This window comes from Macaca thibetana, chromosome 3 (assembly GCF_024542745.1).
Source record: "Macaca thibetana thibetana isolate TM-01 chromosome 3, ASM2454274v1, whole genome shotgun sequence".
Lineage (NCBI taxonomy): Eukaryota > Metazoa > Chordata > Mammalia > Primates > Cercopithecidae > Macaca > Macaca thibetana.
The window spans coordinates 174,388,208-174,407,397 of NC_065580.1; the positions used below are offsets into that span (position 1 = coordinate 174,388,208).

Consider the following 19,190-nt stretch of genomic DNA (forward strand, 5'->3'; position numbering starts at 1 on the left):
GAGGCCAGGTGGAGGTAATTGAATCATGGGTGCAGTTTCCCCCATGCTGTTCTCATGATAGTGAGGGAGTTCTCACAAGATTTGGTGGCTTTATAAGTGTTTGGTAGTTCATCCTGCATTCATTCTCCCTCCCACCACCTTGTAAAGAAGGTGCCTTGCTTCCTCTTAGCCTTCTGCCATGATTCTGTAAGTTCCCTAAGGCCTTCCCAGCCATGCTGAACTGTGAGTCAATCGAAACTCTTTCCTTTGTAAATTACCCAGTCTCAGGCAGTTCTTTACAGCAGTGTAAAAATGGACCAATTCAGACAGTATGTGCAAAAGGAGTTGCTTTTACTTCTTACCTTTTCTTTTCTTTTTTGATCAATGATAGAATTGATCCCTCCAATTTCTTGATCCAATCCAGTGTCTTCTAGTCTGCCATTCATCTCTTCTAGGCAGGGTGAGTGGATTCTTGAACGACTGTATCCTCTACGGAAAGGGAAAGGTATATTAATTAGTCTGCTCAGGCTACCATAACAAAATGCCACAGACTGGAGGGATAAAATAACATAGGGCTGGGTGCAGTGGCTCATGCCTGTAATCCCAGCATTTTGGAAGGCCGAGGCGGGCAGATCATGAGGTCAGGATATTGAGACCATGCTGGCTAACACAATGAAACCCTGTCTCTATTAAAAATACAAAAAATTAGCTGGGTGTGGTGGCACGTGCCTGTAATCCCAGCTACTCTGGAGGCTGAGGCAGGAGAATCGCTTCAACCCAGGAGGCGGACATTGCAGTGAGCCGAGATTGTGCCACTGCACTCCAGCTTGGGCAACAAGAGCGAAACTCCGTCTCCAAAAAAAAAAAAAAAAAAGCAAATATATTTTCTCACAGTTCTGGAGGCTTTAAGTATGAGATCAAGCTGTCAGCAGATTTTGTTTCTTCTAAGGTCTTTTTATTTGGCTTGCACTCAGTTCCTTCTTGCTGTGTTCATATGGTCTTCACTCTGCAAGCTGGCCTGTCTGGTGTGTGTGTCTCTCTCTGTATGTCTTAATATCCTTTTCTTTTAAGGAACCAATTACCTTGGATTAGGGCCCAGCCTAATGACCTCATTTAAGTTACTTACCCCTTTAAAGACCCTATCTCCAAAAAAATGGTCATATTCTGAAATACTGGGCATTAGGGGCTTCACATATGAATTTTGAGGGGACATAAGCATGTAACAGGGATAACACTGAAATTTATTAGCACTCTTATCTGCCACCTTTGCTTCCTACCATCTGTCCCTCTTCTTTGTTGCCACTTTGGATTCTGCTACAGTATCAGAAAATCAAGCAGGAAACAATTTCAGAAATGCTTTTTAGTGTATTGCCAAGCTTCTGACATTCTCCTGCTTTCCTGTAGCTTTATCAGTTTCTGCAGAGAGCCATTTCTTCCCCACTAAACCTCATTAGCTGGGTTTTTAAAAATACATCAGATAGAGTAACTCAGACTGCATCTGAATCTCTTTATGAGGCAAAACAATTCTTCATTTGAAACAAATAATTTTTAGATTCTATACTATCATTGAAAAATTAGCAAACACATTCATCTTTTAAATGACTTCTTGATCCCATATCTGTCTAATTAGGTTACAGCTCGTGCTCTGTGGGATATGCACACTACCATTTCTTATGAAAAAGAACAGAGCAGTGCGGGATATAGGGGCCTCAAGAAAGTACAACAAACATATTAAATTTATTTAAAAATCACCAGTTCACTGTTTCTACAGAAAGCACTTCAAGTGTCCAGGCTGGCACCTGAAGTTTACAAGAGCACAAACAATACCATTTGTTGGTAATATACAATTAATTAAAAATTAATTAAACTTGATACAGTTACGGGAGATCTCAAGCCTTTCAAGGAAGAAGTGTAATTAGAAAACTCATTAAACCTGACACAAATGAGCAAAAGCTTTGTGAATGTAAGTCAGCACGTAAATCTAACATTTTAAGTAATCTGCTGTGTTTGACAGATTGTTTCTCCATTTTTAAGTTCCTTTCCTTTTTTTTGTTCTGACCTACTGTTTTTATTTCTTAAATCCTTATAAGGTAATTATTTGAATCCCTAAATAAGTTTTCATCTGTTTTTTAAAGCTCACTCTTTGGCATGTAGTAAGTTGGTAACTTGCCTTCACCATAAGATTAGGCATTAGTGAATTTTCAGCTTGTTTCAGAAATGCTGATGAGGTACCTGGCAAGCTTTGTCATGACCTTGGAGGATGTGACAGTCTCATAACCAATATTCGAAGAAAAACAGTTTTTTGTTTTTGCTGTTTTTGTTTGTTTGTTTTGAGAAGGAGTCTTGCTGTGTCACCCAGACTGGAGTGCAGTGGTGCAATCTCGGCTCACTGCAGCCTCTGCCTCCCAGGTTCATGCCATTCTCCTGCCTCAGCCTTCCAAGTAGCTAGGACTACAGGCTCCCACCACTATGCCCAGCAAAATTTAAAACAAACAGTTTTAAAGGAAGTTGTTTTATTCCCCAGAGGAAGAGAAAATAATCAAAGTGTATATATTGATTTCAGATTTTCTAATTAACTCATTAATGTCCACCCACATTTTATGCTGTTTTTAGTGAAGATTCTTTACTTACTTACTTTACCCTTCTACTGTTCAACAATCATTATCAACTCCATAAATAGGGCTCATCCATTCTTTCAAAAAATGTTGACCTTTAATCTCTAAATATGAAAATTTCACCATATTATTATGTGTCAAAGTGGTCATAATTAAAGTCAAGCTGGTCTTCTTATCTGTACATTCAGATATATTGGTTGTTTTGCTTTGAGATTGTCAGGGAGATGTTAAACTCACTAAGCGTAACCAGAGAGAACATCTTTGGAAATATTCTTTTGAAAAAGAACCAATGGCTGTGGTCAGGCCTGTACTCCCAGCACTTTGGGAGGCCCAAATGGAAGGACTGCTTGAGGCCAGAACTTTGAGACTAGCCTGGACAACTGAGCCAAACCTTGTCTCTACCAAAAATAAAAATAAAAAATAAAAAATAAAAAATAAAAATTAGCGAGGCATGGTGGTGCATGTCTGTAGTCCTAATTACTTGGGAGGCTGAAGCGAGAGGATCACTTGAGACCAGGAGTTTGAGCCAGTAGTGAACTATGATAGCTCCAATGCACTCCAGCCTGGGAGAAAGTGAGAGACCCTATCAAAACCAAAACCAAACCAAAACCAAAACACAGACTAACTCCATAGGCGACAGGGAACCCGATCTCCCTAGCTTACATTTCTTCCTATTTTATAATTTTTATTGAGAGTTTATCTTCAGCTACCATTTACTTGTTTTTCTTTCTTTCTTTTTTGGACATAGGCTTGGCTGCAGTATGAAACAGTCAAAACATAAATAGCAAACTAAATTAATTATATATTTTTATTCTCTATTTCATAGCTACCTAATATTTAGCAGTCCTAGAAGACAGAGTGGTGTCATTGTGTGAGGAACCATGTTTCCTTCTCTCTTATTCTGCTATCCTCAAAAGGAACCCTTATGGCTGTTAAAATAGAGCATAAAAGAAATGACACAAGAGAAGATGAAAACCAACTCGCCCTCTGCCTTCACAACTGGGTTCCCCCAGTCACTGGGCAGTGTCTCCTCAGAAGAAGGGCACCTTTTTTTCTTGGTCCCACAAGAGGAAGTACTTTTTAAAAATTTTAATCCCATATAACAAAAGGGAATTTTTTTTTCAATTCTCACAGAAACTAATCCGTGCTCATTGCCTTACTATGATGGTTCTCTCTCTCTTATCACAGCTCAGAAAGACTTTTTGTATTCCTATTTCCGCTGCTCTTGAGGATGACTGTTCATTTCTCTATTGTCTACCCCTGGTCTTCCACAAAGTTAACAAACCAGACATTTATATTCATGAAGGTCAGATTTCAAAAGTTTTATTTGAAGTTTTTAAAGAAAATGTATTCTAATAAAGTCCCCAACTTTAATTATCTTGAAGTTTAAAGCTAAAGAAAATATTTTCCAATACTTTTGAGGGCATATATTTACAATAAACCCACGAGGCGAAACTGAGTTCTGTGGATCCTTGTTAATATTGTATCAAGTTAACAGAAATGTATTTAAGTTTATACACCATTTTACTCTTCTGAATTATGTCAAGTTCTATTCATTTAGTCATTACAGCCTACAGTGAAACTTACATTAACTCTCATTTTGGCATTTGTTTTTAATATTTGTTATCTTATTTATATAAACGTAGAAGTATACAATTGCTTTTAATTTCACAAATCAAAAGTATGACATGACTCCTAGTCAAGAAACAGAATGTTGCAATACTTCAGAATTCTGACTTTGCCCCCTGGGAACCACTACCCTCAAGTGTAACCAATATCCTCAGTACTAATACCTATTAGTACATTTTCCTGAGGGAAACTTACAATAAACATGATCATACAATACGAACCCTTCTATAACTAGTTTTTTTATTATACCTTGTATCTATAGATTCACCTACACTTTTGCATATACAACTATTTTATGTATGCTAATTGCTGTATAATAATCTACTGTATAAATGTAATAAAATAAATATATCTATTTTGTGTTGATATACTTTTGGTTAGTTTCCCAGTGTGGGGATCTTGGAAATAACGGTGCTATGTGTTCTTGTACACGGTTTTGGTTAAACATTAATATGCATAATATTCATTTTTTTCATTAACTTTCATGTTTTCTTTTAGAATAGGCAGATGGACAATAACTTTCCCTCTTTTACGTTCAAACATTTATTTCACTTCCATTTTTGGGAGATGTTTCAATTGGCTGTAGAATCCAATCCGCCTGTTATTTTCTCAGTCTTTTGGAATATCTTTTCTCCCCCTCTGGTTTCTATTATTTCTCTTAAAATGTTAGCTTTTACCCTACCATTATGCCCTTTGAGGGTAGCGGTTTTTCTCCAAAGTTAACTACTTTTATTATCTTGATAGTTCGCTTTTAAGTAGTATGATTGTGATGTGTCTGAGTTCATGTAAGTGCATGAGGGCGAGTTGGTAGATGAGGTAAGCAACAGTGTTTAAACTTAGAATTGGTTGATAGTCTTAATAGTATGAGTTAATTTGTGAAGGGTTTGGTAAATTCTCAGCTATTATCTTCTAAAACATTGCCACTCTCCTCCTGGGGCACTCCAATTGTCTATATACTAGATTTTTGAGCCTATCCCATGCATTTTATTTCATTTTTTTCCACTGTGCTTTATTTTAGGTGACTTCTAGTGCTGTGTCTTCCACTTGTGAAAGGAAACTTACCCAGTGGCCATGGTGAATGAGCAAAGGGCAATGATGCCCTCTTTGTTCCATACAAGGAAGGCTCCAGACAAGCATGCTGCTCATGCCTCTGAGCTAGGATTGTTCTTGTAACCTGAGCTGAGACACTGGCCAGCCACCTGAGAGGGCCATCCAACAGAGACTTCTGGTTTGGGCCTGGAAATTACCCAATTATACTCAGGTATTTCCAACCAATCAGGACTAAACAAATCTGAATTCCTCATTTGCATATATGGACCTGATTGAAGACTGGGGCAGGAACTTTCTTTAAGCCAGACTCAGTCTTTGTTTTGTAGAGCACACTTTTAGTTTACATCAGAGGCTGTTTCCCTGGATCTACAGATTTCATTTGTTTATTTTCAGAAAATAAAGTTCTCCATTGTTTTCCTTTACTTTGCAGATAACAATTCTCTGTAATGAAAATGTTCCATCTCTATTTTTTAACATAGTCTATATTCTTTGTCATATTAAGAATAGAATTTTAAAGATTTCTTGTTCAACTCTAATATCTGTATCAACCATGAGTAAGGTTTCTTTTCCTAGGATTATCAGTCATATTTTCATTCATCTTTCTATACCTAGTAATCATTTTATGGGATATTTTAGAAAGAGCCCATTAAGACTGTAAATAACATTATACTACATCGGAAAATATTTTCTCTTTTTCTGTGTAAGGTGTATAGGATGAGAAGTCGACAATATCTAACTAATTAAAAAGGGTGCTAGGTTGAGTCTAGGAAACAACCTAATAAGATTAATTCCACCATGGTGTTCCTGGGACATAAACCTCCCAGGTTTTTAATTGATCTTGGCATTTATTCAGCTCCTCAGATCTGAAACTCCATAAGAGAGCATTGTCTGCCCTTAAAACTTTGTAGCTATGATTTCCCATCCCCAATCTCACAAGAGACATTTTGAAAGACATTCCAGAGTAAACCATTTACACTGAGACCAACATTATTGATGTATTTGACATAGAATAAGAAATAGCTGAATGATGAAGATAACTGTAGTAGACAGTAAAACTGAAATGGAGATAAGACAGCATGAAATAGTTAAGAAAATTATAATAATTAAGCAAGGTTGCAGCTTCAGTGTTAGGGCATGTATGACCTACATATTTGTTTGTTAGGACTGCTATAACAAAGTACCACAAAGTGCGTGGTGTAGAACAGAAATTGATCAGGGTTTTGGAGGCATTGATTCCTTATAATGCCTGTGAAAGAGAAATGTGTTTCATGCTTCTCTTCTATGCATTGGTGGTTTGTTGATAATTATCAGTGTTCCTTTGTTTCTGTTGCATCACCCCAATATCTGCCTTTAATATGCTGTTGTCCCTCTGGGTGTGTCTGTCTCTATATTTCTACTTTACACAAGAACACCAGACATATTCTATTAGGTACTCATCTATTCCAATATGACCTCATTTTAATTTAACTAACGACATCTACAAAGACCCTATTTCCAAATAAGATCATATTTCAGGATACTGGGGATTAGAACTTTAACATATGAATTTTTAGGGGATAAAATTAACCATAAAAATGTGACATATCTCGAGAAGTCATGTGGGTTAGAAAACTTTGAATGTTACCAAAAAAAAAAAAGAATAAAACAACTTTGGACGTTATTCTAAAATCAAAAATGTTTTATGACTTATAAGATACAAAATGACAAAAAAAGATAATAGCTGCAATGTGCAAAATTGATTAGGGTGAATTGAATTCCAGGGTAGAAAACCTGGAGGTGAGGAGAAAATTTAAGAAACAATTAGAGGCTGGGCGCGGTGCCTCACGCCTGTAATCCCAGCACTTTGGGAGGCCAAGACAGGTGAATCATGAGGTCAGGAGATTGAGACCATCCTGGCTAACATGGTGAAACCTTGCCTCTACTAAAAATACAAAAAAATTAGCCAGGGATAGTGGTGGGTGACTGTAGTCCCAGCTACTTGGGAGGCTGAGGCAGTAGAATGGCATGAACCCGGGAGGCAGAGCTTGCAGCAAGCCGAGATTGAGCCACTGCACTCCAGCCTGGGTGACAGAGCAAGAGTCCATCTCAAGAAGGAAAGGAAAGGAAAGGAAAGGAAAAAGGAAAGGAAAAAGGAAAGGAAAAAGGAAAGGAAAAAGGAAAGGAAAAAGGAAAGAAAAGGAAAGGAAAAAGGAAAGGAAAAAGGAAAGGAAAAAGGAAAGGAAAGGAAAGGAAAGGAAGGAAGGGAAGAAAGAAAGAAAGAAAGAAAGAAAGAAAGAAAGAAAGAAAGAAAGAAAAGAAAAGAAAAAAGAAACAATTAGCACAATTAAATAGAAAGATAATGGTGTCTTGGAGAAGAAACTGGCATAAACAATAAATAAAAATAGATCATATGGTGTATAGAATTTGGTAACTTCTTTGTATGTCCTTATGGGAAAGAGTAAGATTCAGGAATAACTCTCAAGAATCTGACTTGAAGAGCTGAATTAAAGTGACACCCAGATACATGTTCGGTGGAAGTGGTCACAGTGATTTATCTGTTAGCTAGTTAGCTTTTTTTTTAATTTCCAAAATTATACTGTAAAACAACAAAGCAAAAGGACTCACATTTCCAATTTCTAAACTTCCCACAAAACTGCAGTAATCAAAACAGCATGACACTAGCACAATGCCAGACACACAGACCAATAGAACAGAATCAGGAGCCCAGAAATGAGTTCATATATCTATAACCAACTGATTTTTAGCAAGGGTTCTCAGGCCATTCCCTGGAGAGGGAATCATCTCTTCAACAAATGATGTTGAGACAAATGGATATGCAAGAATTCCCACATCACACTAACTACAAAAATTAATTCAAAATCAATCAATGGGCTAAATCTATAAAACTCTTAGGAGACAATATAGGGGTACATTCTCATGACTTTGGATTTGCCAGTGGCTATGACATCAAATGCGTGAGCAACAGGGGAAAACAGACAAATTTTGATTTCACCAAAATTAAAAACTGCTGTGCATTAAAGAACATTAAGTAAGTAAAAAGATATCCTACAGAATGGGCAAAAATAAGCTCTTATCTGTCTATTCATCTACTGAGTTACTTGTAATTGGGATTAAACATATGCAAATTAGATAAATCTACCCTGAAAATATTAATTTCAATATTGTGAAACTATAATAAAAATGTGGGTCATTGCTTAAGAGTTAAGGTATAGAGAAAACAAAACCGAACCACCACCTTTGAGAGAACTTTGTAAAATATTAAAGCAGGCAGGCAATTGGTTGTAGGAATGCCCAAAGAAGCAACCCAAATCAAGATGTCATGGTGTTATAAAACTGAAGGAACACAAAATTTTATGAAGCGAGCTGGGCATGGTGGCTCACACCTGTAATCCCAGCACTTGGGGAGTCTGAGAGGGGCGGGTCACGAGGTCAGCAGATTGAGACCATCCTGGCTAATACATTGAAACTGTGTCTCTACTAAAAAAATAAAAAATTAGCCAGGTGTGGTGGCAGGCACCCGTAGTCCCAGCTAGGCTGGAGGCTGAGGCAGGAGAATGGTGTGAACCCGGGAGGCAGAGGTTGCAGTGAGCCAAGATCACGCCACTGCACTACAGCCTGGGAAACAGCAAGACTCCGTTTCAGGAAAAAATAAAATAAAATAAAATATGAAGCGGCAATGTTCAGTAGAGTTAATGTCTGCAAAGAGCCTAAGCAAAGACAAGACCCTGACAAGACTTTTATTTAGAAATTGTGTCCAGAATTGGTGTGTTCTTGGTCTTGCTGACTTCAAAAACGAAGCCACGAACCCTCGCAGTGAATGTTACAGTTCAAGATGGCATACCTGGAGTTTGTTCCTTTAGACGGTCAGACGTGTGCAGAGTTTCTTTCTTCTGATGAGTTTGTAGTCTTGCTGGCTTCAGGAGTGAAACTGCAGACCCTGCTGTGAGTGTTACAGCTCTTAAAGGGAGCGCGTCTGGAGTTGTTTGTTCCTCCTGAAGGATTCGTGGTCTCGCTGACTTCGGAAGTGAAGCTGCTCACCTTTGTGATAAGTGTTACAGCTCATAAACGTGAAACGGACCCACAGAGTGAACAGCAGTAAGCACTACTGCAAAGAGCGAAAAAAAAAAATCAAACCTCGCAGAACACAAAAAAGAACCCGAACCGCTTGGTCCTGGTAGCCGCGGCAGCCTCCTTTTATTCCCCTATCTGACCCCACCCACATCCTGCTGATTGGTCCATTTTACAGAGAGCTGATTGGCTCATTTTACAGAGAGCTGATTGGTCCGTTTTGACAGGTTGCTGATTGGTGCATTTACTATCCTTTAGCTAGATATAAAAGTTCTCCAGGTCGCCACCGGACTCAGGAGCATAGTTGGCCTCCCCTAGTAGATCCCGCACCTGGCGCGCGGATGGGAGCTGCCAGCCAGTTCTGCTCGCAGCCCACACTTCTCAGCCCTTGGGCGGTCGATGGTACACCACGCTGCAGAGCAGGGGGCAGCGCCCCTCCGGGAGGCTCAGCCGCAGGGGAGCCCACGGGGAATGGGGCGGGGGCTTGTGCATGGCGGGCTGTAGGTCCCCCGCCCTGCCCCGCGGGTAGGCGGCGGAGGCCTGGCGAGAATTCGAGCGCGTCGCGGGCGGGTCGGCAGGGCTGGGGGACCCTGCCCACCCTCCGCAGCTGCTGGCCCGCGTGCTAAGCCCCTCACTGCCCGGGGCCAGCGGCGCGGGCCGGCGGGCAGGTCCGAGTGCGTGGCCCGCCAAGCTCGCTCCCACAAGGAACTCTCGCTGGCCCGCGAGCGCCAAGCGCAGCCCCGGGTCCCCGCCTGGGCCTCTCCCTCCCCACCTCCCCGCAAGTAGAGGGAGCCGGCTCCGGCCTTGGCCAGCCCAGAGAGCGGCTCCAGCGGTGCAGCGGCGGGCTGAAGGGCTCCTCAAGTGTGGCCAGAGCGGACGCCGAGGCCGAGGAGGCGCCGAGAGCGAGCGAGGGCTGCTGGCACATTGTCACCTCTCAAAATGAGTGGCATCTCATTGTAAGTGTAAGAACGACATCTGATGCAGAGAGTAACTTTTGATATTTGATAATTCGTTTCCTTCTTATAGCTTCATGAAAAATGAATTGAAACAATCTAGCATTTCAATGAATGCAGTAAGGTAATGATTTGAAAAAGAACTGAATTGGAAGCAGAAAAGTATTTGTATTCTTAGCAAGTTAGTGCTGCTTTGAGACCATAAACTTAGTAAGAGTAGTATTGCTTGGAAAGTTTGTATCCTTTTCCTTGCAGTCTAAGTTTGTTTTTTGTTGTTGTTGCAAATACTAAAGGTAAATTTTGGACTGCATAAGATTTGTGTTTCACAGGCAGATGTAATTAAAGACCAATGAGGCAAATATATTACACATTTTTTGTTTGTGAAGAGTTTCAATCACCCATGTGGAATGTTAGCTTAATAGAGAAGAAATTAAAAATAGACATGAGGGAGAGTGAATGACATGTTCAGGGACTGGACATGTTTGTGTCATCAAAGCGTAATTATAGTGAGAGAATAAAAATTAAATAATTGTAGAGGACTGTGATCAGAGAAATGGGTATCTCAATGTGTGCTATTTTGTAAGTTACATCGTTCATGCTGCTGGCTCTGTTTCTAGGTGCTCAGATTACTCAGGAAGTTTTCTTTCGCCTATATTTGATTTCTAGTTCAAAAGCGTTTAAGTTTTCTGGTGGGTAGGCTTTCATATGTGTGTGCAAATTAAAAAGCTGTTCTTTAAACAATGGCTTTTGAAATGTAAGTTTTGAATGTAAGTTCGGTTCAGATTTGTGGCTTTGCAAATTATGAATTACTCTTGTGAATAGGAGCAACAACTACTATTTGTATCTCTTTTTTCATCTCCTTTTTAACATTTTATTTTCATTTTTCTTTAAGTAAAATAATTAAAATATTTATATATGTAAATAATGAAATATATATGTAATATTTATATATATAAATAATGAAGCTTTCATTATTTCTGGTAAACTGGAAGTTTAGCAGAACATATGCATATAAGTAAGCTTATACATGAACAAAATGAATGAATCTGTGTCTATTAATACTTTTATGTTTATACTGTTTTTACTTGCTGGGAAGAGTGACATCTGTTTTTACACATCACATGAGGGCTAGCATAATAATATGGTTAATATCTTAAAATTTACAGTCTTCAATGTGACTTGTGATGAAAAAAATTAAGGAAAATGTATCCATCAAAGTTGTAAACCCTTAGGAAATCACTCAGTAATTAAATTTATTCAAACTCTTACAACAAAACAAAAGCATAAAAGTTGATTACCCGGGACACATTATTTAAAGTTAATGGGGATTTTAAAGTAAAGAAAAACTAGTAAAGAAGAGATTAATTAAAAGCTACTACATTTTGAAACCAATTCAAAAGAACTCAAGTGAAATTCATTGCTTGGCGTCAGTGAAATGAGTGAGAAATGGCAGTGAGAATCTTAGGGACACACTCCTCAGTACAGTAAAAAATAATGCATCCTTATAAATGTCATTCATTTCTAGATTTTTATTTGAGAAGCAAAAGAATAGTAGGACAAAAATGTGGCCATTATGTAAAAATTTCCAAGAATACATTGAGAAGCAATGTAGTAGAAATGATAAAGAGCATAGGCCTTGCCAATAGAGAAATCTTGTTTTAACCCCTAGGTGATTTCATGACAACTAGGTGAATCTCTGCTTCTTGGTTGGTTACTGCATTTGCAAAAATATAAAATGATATGTGCCTGATGCTCAAGGTAGTTTATGTAAATGAAGTACTGTGCGTGAAGTATTTGACAAATGGTCTGTTAAGCCCATAAACGGTAGGAAGCAAGCTCAGATAAAATATAAAAAATAAAGTGCACGATTTTATCTTAAGCGTTTTCTATTATCATGAAGTATATTTCATAGTAAGCAAATAATCCATACGTGAGAAAAAATGGGTTTATCAGGTATTGTATAGTAATTATTTATATATTCGAATATCACTTTTAATCCTGCTTCCAATGAGCTCTGTAACTTTAAGAATATTTTTTATTTCCTTGGGCATGGTGTCTCATTTCTGTTGATTCGAAGTTGTATAAATGTAAGCATCAATTCTATGAACATTTCAGAAAAATGTCTGCAAACATTTTACACATATATAGACACTTACTTTAATAAACATTGATTGCTTACTGCCTTTAGTGCATAGAATCTATTGGTTAGAATAAAAATAAATATGAATTACTAGAACAGGAAAGATGGCATATTGAAGTTGTAGCACAACTTCATTAAAAGAAAAAATAAGCAGATATCAATGCATCACAATTGAAAGGTATAACGTGAGGTAGAAACTGATAAATTAACAAAGTTTGGGTATCACAGCTTGGAAAAAAACATGAATAGGGGAGTAGAAACAAAGTATAACTGATCAAATTGTCTTAGAAGTTTAGAACCTCATAGGGAAGATTCATCAACACCTGCTTAGTAGAATTCACTATCTTCCAAACCAGTTATTTGGTCTAAATTTAAAAAGAGCTATCTATCTATCTATCTATCTATCTATCTATCTATCTATCTATCTATCTATCTAGATATATGATTTAAATGTAATTAAAATTATGAACCATATTTTAAAATAAGCTTTGTAATAGTAAATGTTTTTGCAGGCGTGGTCACAGAGACCATCTTATCTCTAGCTGAGATGTACAGCCTTCATACATACAAATATTATTTAATGTTGCAGATCAGGTTCCCTGGATACATAAGTTTGAAGGAAATTTACTAGGGAATGGCCTTATGATCAACATTTGTGAAAGAAAATAACAAGTATAACTGGGCCGAAGAAAAGTAGTGATATATTTTAATTATAGCAAGACCTTTGTAAAACCGTAGGAGCACTCAGGAGCTGGGATATCCCTTCATATATTCTGTTTGTCGGAGAGATTCATTTGGGCTTTTAAAAACTACATATCCACCAGTAATTGGATGAAGGCTGCTTCTCAGAAATGAGACATGAATTTAGATATGATAGAGGACAATTCCAGAAGCACAGAGGTTAGTTTCTGCGGTTTTGGAGGGAGGATGTAGGCAGTGTAATGCACCACAAGTGAGAGGCTGAATATAAATAAATAGTAAGATGGTATATCACAATGAAATTCTTTTTTTTTTTTTTTTTTTTTTTTTTTTTTGAGACAGAGTCACTCTGTCACCCAGGCTGAAGTTCAGTGGCATGATCCCAGTTCACTGCAACCTCTGCCTTCTGGGTTCAAGCAAGCAACTCTCCTGCCTCAGCCTCCTGAGTAGCTGGGACTACAGGCATGCACCACCACACTTAATTTTTTTTATATATTTTTGGTAAAGACAGCCTCAGCCTTCTGAGTAGCTAGGACTACCGGCATGCACCATGACACTTGGCTATATATATATATATATATATATATTTATATATATATTTATATATATATTTAATTTTTGGTAGAGACGGGGTTTCACCATGTTAGCCAAGCTGGTCTTGAACTCCTGACCTCAAGTGATCTGCCCACCTCAGCCTCCTAAAGTGCTGACAACGAAATTCTATTTCCCAACCTCTTCTGTCACAAGTTCAGGAAACCAAACCACAACCTGTGCAGCCGTTGGCCTAGAGAGACAGTGGCTAGAATTTTAATGTTTTAATGACTGCCGTATCACTTTGTTTTTCATTTGTTTTCCTCCCACTTTCATCCCTAGACCAACAAGAGAAAGTCAAATATGCCTCCCAAATCAAGCACGTAAAATGGCCACTTCTATTTAGCCCACCTCCAGTTTCTCTGTGCCTGCATACTCTCAGGAGAGAATTCCTGAAGCCTTCCCTTTCTTTTCATTTATAAAGCTTTTCTGCTCTCTTGCCTGATATTGACTCTCTGATAAAGGGAAGTGATGTTGACTAACTCCCTTGTTATAGCAACCTCTGAATACATAGGCAGGCTTTGTTCTTATTTTTGTGGTCTTCAGTTCCACAACTGCTAAAAATTCCAATCAGAGCACACTAAAACCTTCCCTTTTCCTCACTGTAAAATGTTCCCACACCCTGCCTGCTTTGGAATCTTGGCAAAACACAAGTGAAGGAAAATCATTCCCTTGCTATATACCCTCTGTAAGTAGCATTTATCTGTCTTCATTAGAGGACATTTTTATCTCTATAATTATTCTGATGGCTCAACCAAGATATGATCTGAACGTCTCTTAAATATTACACTGTACTGTTTTAATGCCAGAATCAACTCAATTTAGTTCAACTTTGTCAATAACCAAAGTAACAGAATGATGAGTAATGTTTGTTTGTTTGTTTGTTTGTTTGGAATTGGAGTCTCGCTGTATTGCCCAGGCTAGAGTGCAGTGATGCTATTTTGGCTCACTGCAACCTCCATCTCCTGGAGGAGAATAGCTCCTGGATTCAAGCTATTCTCTTGCCTCAGCATCCCGAGTAGTTGGTACTACAGGCGTACACCACCACGCCCAGCTAATTTTTTGTATTTTAGTAGAGACAGGGTTTCACTGTGTTGCCCAGGCTGGTCTCGATCTCCTGAGCTCAGGCAGTCCACCCATCTGGGCCTCCCAAAGTGCTAGGATTACAGGCTTGAGCTACCATGCCTAGCCAGAATGATGAGTTTTATTGAATGCAGTGGATCCCCAGGTTGCAGATCAAGTAACCTGAGCATGCCTGGATGAAACAAGCAGACCCAATCTCTGACCCCAAGGGCAGCTGGAACAAAAAAGTTAAGCACAGGTGGAACCTAAGATCTTGGATCGAGGAAAGGGGACCAAAGTCAAAAACCAAGGTGTACCCTGTTTTGTTGCGGAGATACTTAAGAGCCAAGGACCTGACATTGCCTTTTTGCATAGATCATGCCTCATTGCATTTTTTAAAATCTCTTCCATTGTTACTGTCTATAAATTTGCCCCTAGATCCCAGCTCAAGGAGAGTGATGTGAGCATTGCCTCCTGTCTTGTTGCCAGTTGACTCCCCAATAAAGCTTTTTTCTTTTCTCAAAAGCCAACACCACAGTATTGGCTTCCAAGTGTTAGGCAGCAAGCCCATTCTTGGTAACAATTTTTGCAACCCAAATGGTACAAAAATCTGCCTGTGGCCATGTAGCCCCTTGAAGGGTTGTAGGTCTCCTTCACTGACAGAATGGCCACCTAGAACAGTTTTGTCTAGGGGCTTGGCTGAGACATCACTGATTCTCTGCTGCGACAGTTCAGGCTCAGCAGTACTACTTTCTCATTTGGGAAAAAGAAACTGCTTCTGGCTTAGATGTCTTGGGGATGAGTACTTCTCTAATATGTGCCTATATCATAAATTGTCCGAGGTTTCATCATAAGAATTTTGGGTTCTAGTCCCACCCTATTGGGATCCTGGTCGGGTTAGAATCCTGAATCTGGGGTTAGATTCCCAAAGAATAAGACCGATAATAAAATGCTATAATCACCGAGGTACTCACTTTGTTTAATTTTGATTTCTGCTTATCTGTGTTTGTGTGTTTGGTAAGTATAACTATATTTGACTTAACAATGGTTAAAACCTTGGTGTTCGTTGTAACAGCCTAATTAAAAAATTATCTAGGTGAGGGTCCTTAGACTCCTGAGAGACATTGCCCTGCTCCCCTGGGCGCTTTTAGGCTGTTCCTAGGTGACTAGGAGCCTAGCAAAGTGTTTATTACAGGCAGTTAGATAGGCATGGGTGTGGCAGCAGAGGACTCTTATTTCCCACCCACTAGAAATGTCAGGTGATGGTTCAACAATTATCACACTGCCTCCCTAACCACGGTGATTCAGCAGTGGCCACTGGGGCCAGGGTGCCAGGAAGAGACAATCTCCTGATGATCCACAGGTGTTAACATTAAAGTGTTAATTGAATGCAGATGCCAGGGGGAAGCAGCTTCCTGGCCATGTGCACTAAGAGGCAAAATGGCAAAGTATGACCTTCTGGGGATACTCCACTGGAAAAGGGAAGAAGACCTCAGATGGCCATGCATACAACTTCCTCAGCACATTGCACGTACTCACTACCCAACCACGAAAAGAGCACTGTGCATGCGGGAAGCTGACTCTAAGGAAATAATCGTGGGAAAGAGGTGAGTCTATAAAGTCCTAGGATCACGTTCAAATGCTCTTGACCTTCAGGTGCCTGCTTGGGTCCCTTCCAAGTGAATCTTCCTTTCTTTCCTGTTCTAAAGTCTTTGTAATAAACTTGCACCTTTGTTCTGAAACTCGCCTTGGTCTCTTCTTCTGCCGTATGCCCCTCAGTCAGATTCTTTCTTCTGAGGAGGCAAGAATTTAAGTTGCTGCAGATATATATGGATTCACTGCTGGTAACTGGGATACCTTCCACTAGTAACATGTTGAGGTTTTATGGCCTGTGATATAAAGTGGTCCTTTAGGAAGTCCCACCAGAACATACCCCATTCCTGAGTCAGAGAGAACTTTTTAAACTGCTTATCAGGAAGGTGCATATAAGATGACCTGTCACCCTGGCATCTTAAGCAACCCCACACCATCTGATGTTAGGGAACCTGTGAGATGCATAAGAAGAGATATGTGGCCCATTGGTGATTCTATGGAACGGAATTCCCATAAACACCACACCACAGACCCAAAACACCTCCCTAGTGCAGGGCCTTTCTCCAGCTGTCTCAAATAAATCTCCATACAAAATGGTGAGCATTAATTTTAGCAGGATTTTAGTGGCACTAGCTATACAAGTACAACAGGAGCCAAAATAAATCCCTCTGCCTTTCTTGAGAGTCTTTGAAGTCTAAGTCAATATACTGACATTAACCCTGAATACTGAGGTAACAAGAGACTGCTTAATATAACCTCTATCAGTTAGAGTACCCTTGATATAAGAAAAAATCATGCTGCAAAGAGTAGAAAGGGAATTGGGAATCCCAATGTCTCACTAGGCCAAGATTGCCTTTAAGATACTTAACAGCCATAACCAAATCCAGGAAAGGCAAAAATAATGTGACATGAGACAACAAAGTATGTTCCTCTCCACAGCTCTTGGTCATGACCAGTCCTTGCCAGGACACAAAAAGCTGTTTGTGGAAGAAAACAAATGGGCATATGTAAGATCCCCGGGGTTCAACTGCCCAGGCAAAAAAGTTACCCCCCTTTCGGCTACAATAATGTGCTTACTGTAAACAAGAAGGCCTTTGGAAGTAGAAATGTTCTAAACATACCTTGCATGTAGAGAAGGAACCCTGCCAGTCACCCCACCAAATGTCAGTTTGCAGACAGTGACCAGGAATGATGCGACCTGGGGGTTCTTCCATGTTTCATTAGCTCCATTGATGTTTCCCACAAGGATAAAATCTTTGTGTCTGTCTGTATACACATCTGTTTGTGTATTGTCTCTGGTACCAAAGTGGCTTATAAATAAATAAGTACTTATACATTAAGCAAATAAGCCAATTGCTTTTCAAGTTCACATAAGTTATAAATGTTTTGGTGGATGGGACTAGTCTAATGTGTTGTTGATTTGCTGGGAATGGCTGTGGATATTTGCCTGGCAAGCAGTAATGAAAAATTGGTTTGGGATAATACATGGATGTAAAGATGTATTTTTGGTAAGAAAAGTTAAGAATAAAAGATAATAATTTTATGTGAGAAAGAATCTTGTGTGGTAAATTTCTGTCAGAGTAAAATGACTAGTTCTTCAAGAAAGAAGTATAGTACAAAGTAGGAAGTCAAAGCATGTCATAAATGATCTATGTAAGTCATGATAAGAACTGTGAAAGGGAATTTGAGAAATTTGCTGTGTGACTTAGTTGGCAATAATTAATATAAATTATAACAGCCCATAAATATTGAGATTTCACATTAAAAATATTGTAATCCCAGCATTTTGGGAGGGGAGGCGGGCAGATCACCTAAGGTCAGGAGTTTGAGACCAGCCTGACCAACATGGAGAAACCCCATCTCTACTAAAAATACAAAATTAGCCAGGTGTGGTGACACATGCCTGTAATTCCAACTACTTGGGAGGCTGAGGAAGGAGAATCACTTGAATCCGGGTGGCAGAGGTTGTGGTGAGCTGAGAGATCACGCCGTTGCAATCTAGCCTGAGCAACAAGAGTGAAACTCCATTTCAATATATATATACTAATAAAAAACAAAAATTTTGGTTAAAACAGGTTTTTCTTAAAATACTGATTGGCTCTTTATAGAATTGTAAGAAATTTTTATTTTAATTCTCTATTTTGTTTCTTTTTAAAACTTATCATATTTATATCTCAGAAGTTCAATTTTTACTGTATCTCACTGCTTTCAGCTTTTTTATCCCCTTGAGAAGGCCTGGAGTATGTATTTTAAACAAGAGGGCCTTTGGATGCAGAAATGTTCTAGCCATCTCCTGCAGTTAGAGATGACTCTCCTTCAGCCTTCAACCTTTCCATCAGTTCTGTAACTTTTTCTGTTTCTAACTCTGCTGTTATAGCCTGATGCTAAAGTATTTATTTATATCTTGAAAATCTGGATAAGCAATGTTACTCCTAGTTTAACTTGATTCTGTACTCTTAGATTTTCTTGACATGTTTGCGTTGTGTCATGTAACAAGGACTCTCCTTCTCAAGGTACTAGTTTTCCTGTTTACTACATTCCTCTATAAGATCATATACACTCATAACCCTGAATGCATGCTTCTTGTTCCTGATTTAATTCAGCCATCTTTTTTTTATCAGATTTAACTTTCATAATATGTACATGGGCTTTCCGTAAGGAGAAGCAATCACACTACAGGGTTTTTCTTTTTCTTGTTTATTTTTTTCTTTGCCTTTATGGTAACTGGCTGAGGAAATAAATGTGCTGTCTTCTACCATGATAACTTCCTACAGTTTGTGTTGTCTTTATTAGGTTTTCAGTTACTTAGGA

At 38.9% G+C, this 19,190-nt stretch overlaps 1 long non-coding RNA gene across 1 annotated transcript in view; it reads right to left on the reverse strand.

Annotated features, from left to right (window-relative positions):
- Positions 1-9,395, reverse strand: part of LOC126949607 (uncharacterized) — a 72,145-nt gene extending 62,750 nt beyond the window's left edge. Inside the window, exons 1-2 of the long non-coding RNA XR_007723860.1 lie at positions 9,115-9,395; positions 342-468 (exon numbers count right to left, since the gene is read on the reverse strand). This is a non-coding gene — a long non-coding RNA (uncharacterized LOC126949607). The remainder of the gene's footprint in view (positions 1-341; positions 469-9,114) is intronic.
- Positions 9,396-19,190: the final 9,795 nt, after the last annotated feature.